The 5,000-nt window shown below is 23.7% G+C and overlaps 1 protein-coding gene across 6 annotated transcripts in view; it reads right to left on the bottom strand.

Annotated features, from left to right (window-relative positions):
• Positions 1-5,000, bottom strand: part of LOC122247129 (procollagen C-endopeptidase enhancer 1-like) — a 64,725-nt gene that overhangs the window by 56,965 nt on the left and 2,760 nt on the right. The gene's annotated exons all lie outside the window — the stretch shown is intronic.

Below are 5,000 nucleotides of genomic sequence, written 5' to 3' on the forward strand. Positions count from 1 at the left end.
TCTCTCTCTCTCTCTCTCTCTCTCACAAACACATACACACACACACACACACACACACACACACACACACACACACACACACACACACACACATATATATATATATATATATATATATATATATATATATATATATATATATATATATATATATATATATATATATATATATATATATACACACACACATAGCTAACTAACTAGCTAGCTATCAAGATAGAGAGATGGAGAGAGAGAGGCAAAGGCAGAGAAGCCAAAATAGCAGATCATATTACACGCCATCACAACCATCCTTATGGAACGAAACCCCAGTTGGCCACGCAGTTATACTGAAGAGGCGATACGATACGTCAGCTGCGAATTGAAATGAAATGTTTCAATTCGTCTCTTGCACAAGTTGCACAAGACGTTGGTTATTTGCAAGAGGGGGGGGATTAACTTTATTATCGCATTTGGATTTTTTTTTTCTCTGTATCCGCGATCTGTAATAATTTAGAGATACTACTAACCCCCCCCTCCCCCCCGCTTGGAAATTTTGGGAAAACCGCGAAAAAAATAAAAATAGAATGTAATAATTTTTTCAATGATGTTTCAATTTCATTGATTATTATGAGGATAATGAGCAACATCAAAACAAGAAAGATAATGATATCAAATATAGTGATAGTGATGACAGTATATTGACAACAAAAACATAATGAAAATCATAAAACCGATAATAATAATGATGGTAATAATAAAAAGAATTATGAATGAAAATGTTAATGATAATGATAATGAAAATAATAATGATAATAACAACAATGATAATTATCATTATTATCAAATAGAGAACAATTAATTTAGTAAGAATGATGATAAAAATCATAAAAAAACAGAAATATAACAACAGCGATAGTAGAAAATAAATATGATAATGATAATAGCAGTAAAAATAATAATGAAAAAACAAATGATAGTAATAATAATAAGAACGATAATAGTAATAGCAACAACAATTAGGATAACAAAATCAATAATAATGACATGATAATAGCAATAATAACAACAACCGTTGCAATTGTCATGATCACAATGATAAAAATAATCATTATCGTAACAGTAATTATAATGATAAAAAACAATAATACTGGTAATCACAACAATTAAATAAATAATAATAATCAATAACTCAAAGATAAAAATAATGATACCTATATTAAAAGTAATGATACAAAGATGGCAACAACGATAACAGTGATAATGACAAGAATTGAAATAGATGTTGATGATAAAATAATGATAACAATAGTAATAGTAATAATGATAACAGTAACAGTGAAAATAATAAAGATTATGATGATGAAAGAAGAGTATGATGATAAAAGTGAGAATGATAATGATTTCATGACAATAAAGACATCGTTTTTTATAACATTAAGAAGGACAATGATGATAAGAATGAAAATAATAATAATAATGATATTATTGTTAATAATAGTAATAATAACAATGATGATAATAATGACAATACTGATGATAATAACGATGAAATTAACAATAATAATTATCCTGATAAATGGATAATGATGATCATTATTACAAAAGTAACAATTCTAAATACTGATAAAGATGCTAGTGATCGTAATAATAATGATGATGATAATGATAATGATAATAGTAGTAATAATAATAACCATAACAATGATAATAACAATAACACCAATACCGATGATAATAATAACAATACTAATAATGATAATGATAATAATGAGATGGAAATAATAATAATAACAACAATAATAATGGTGATATTATAATCAACAAAATTAAAATAATAATGATAATAGTGATAGTAATCACAATGGTACCACAGACCATGGTGATAACAATGATGATAATTATGATGATCAATGATAACAAGAGTAATGGTAGTAATAACAAAGGTGATAATGATACTTTTAAAGATGATGACATTGATAATGAATGATTATGATGCTAATAATGATCATAAAAACTATTACAATAATGATGATAATAATAATAGTAATTATAATGATAATGATAATAATAAAAATAAAGATAAAAAACAAGAATAAGATTAAGACTAATAACAATGATTGTTATTATAATAATTATACTAATAATGATAGTAATAATGATAGTAACACTACCACTACCACTAATAATAATAATGACAATTATGACAATGATGATAAGAACGATGATATTATGATCAACATGAATAATAATAATGATGGTATTTCTAGTCATATCAATGACAATGACTAAAATACATCAACAACAACAATGATAGCAATAATGATGATACAATGATAGGAATATTGAACGTTAATGAAAAGAATGATGATAGCGATATGAATTACAACAATAATGATAATGAAGCGAAAAAAATAATAATGGTAATAAAGATGATTATATCAATAATAATGATAAGAATAATTATGATCACGATAACAATACTAATGTTGATATAATAATAATAATAATAATAATAATAATAATAATAATAATAATTTCAGTATCTATGATAATGGCGATGATGATGTTAATCATTTTCATGATAATGTTGACAATGATATTGAGAATAATGGTGATAATGGTAATAGTAATGACGATGATTATCCTTATCATTATCAGGAGGATAATAATGCTAATGATAACATTGATAATAATAATAATAATAATGATAGTAATGATAATAATGATAATGATAATGATGATTATAATAGTAATAATCTTGATAGTAACAATAACGTCAGTAAGAATGATTATTATAATCAAAACACAATAATAATAATTATCATAATGATAACAAAAATAATGGTAACAATAATAACGAAAATAACAATGATAATAATAAAAAACAATGGTAATAATAATAACAATGCTAAACCAATCATAATAATGATGAAGAATTCGATAAAAAGCAATCATAAAATCGACAGCAATGATACTAAAAACAGTAACAAAGATAAAACACAAAATCACATCTGGTGAAAGAAGTAGCATCGAACAAAGGGGTTCAGATTCCATGATACAGTGATTCGATACCTTTTCGAAATCTTTTGTTTTGCTTTACGGAATTCGAGAAAGATTTTCAAAGAAGTTTATTTAAGATTTCAATTGAAATATAGTACGTTATTAATGATGATGATGAGGATAATGATATCAAATTAGAGACAAACCCAAAAATGTAGAGTTATCAAGAATATGATGATAGTATTATAAAGATGACAAGTATGATCGTAATTATAAAGATAGTATTAGGAATAGTGGTTCATGCAGTATAGGGATGATGATAGCTGTGATAAAGGTAAAGATGATAATTGTAATGATGATGATATTGGTATTCATGCTAATGACAATAATGATGATGATTATAATAATGATGATGATGATAATAATAATGATCATAAAAATTATATTATGATGATAATATCAGTATTGATAATAATAATGATAATAAAAATGATAATCATAATAATAATAATAAGGAAAATGATGATAACAATATTGAAAAAGATAGTGATAATGATGATAATAGTACTAATGATGATAATGATAATAATCATCAGTGGTAGTAAAAGCAATGATGGTGATGAATAATGATAATATCAATAGTAATGATATAATATTAACATTAAAGATTATTACAACAGTTATAATGATAACAATGGTAATGATAAGGGCAGTGATGATAATCGTGATAGTAATGATACTGATTAACGTCAATTATGATAAATACTATAATAGTAATGAGAATCGGAAGAACAGTAATCATTGTGGTTATGGTAATGAAAATTGTAAGAGAAATAAAGATAACAATAATAATAATGATGATGGTGATAAAAACAACAGTATTTCTAGCATCATAATTATCCTTGATAGTTGTAATATTATTATCATTAATATTATCATCGTTTTTTATATTATCATTAATGACATCCTTATTGTTATCATCATCACCATTACCATTCCTTCTTTTATCATAAGCACTATAGCAATATATAAAAAAAAAATTGATATTGATAATAGTAATACCTCGACCGAAAGCAATATCAATAACACTGATGATGAGAAGAATCATAATAATAATTATAATGAAAATGATAACATAAAATGATGATGATAATGATAATGATGATAAAAGTAATAATGATAGTAATAATATTTTTGTTCATGATGATAATAGCAATGATGATAAAAATAGTGATAATAATGATGATAACAATGATAATGAAAATAATGATGATAATGATAATAATGATAATAACAATAAAGATGAAAATAACAAAAATCATGATGATAATGATAATAGTAATAACAATAATGATAATAATGATGATATCAGTGAGAATGCTAATGCTAGTAATAGTAATGATATTAATAATGATAATAATGATGAAAATAATTATAACGATAACAGTGATAATAGCAATAGTAATGATAATGGTAATACTATTAATAATGATGATAACAATAACAATAGCAACAATGATTATATTGAAAATAAAAATGAAACTCATCATCATAATGATAATCATGATGAAGATGATGATGATAACAACAACAATAAAAACACGTAATAATCATAACAATAATATTAATGTATAGTTATCATAGTGATACTAATATGATAATGATTAGATAATGATAATAAAGATAGTGCTCATAATAATAACGATGTTAACAACAATAATAATGATAACGATAATAACAACGATAATACTGATAATGATAATAACGACAAAAAAGGCAATGATAATAATACTAACGCAATAATAATGATAATAATACAAATACATAAAACTGATAATGGTGATACAGATGATAGCAACAACAATAATGAAAACAATGATGATAAGAATGATAATAGTAATGATGATAAAGATAATAGTAATAACAATGATGATGATGATATTGGTAATGCTACTAATGATTATGATAATAGTAATGAAAATAATGAGGATGATAATAATAAAACAATGGATAATGGT

This window comes from Penaeus japonicus, unplaced genomic scaffold (genome assembly GCF_977035675.1).
Source record: "Penaeus japonicus unplaced genomic scaffold, GWHDUDI00000001_assembly GWHDUDI00000016, whole genome shotgun sequence".
In the NCBI taxonomy this organism is placed as follows: Eukaryota; Metazoa; Arthropoda; class Malacostraca; order Decapoda; family Penaeidae; genus Penaeus; species Penaeus japonicus.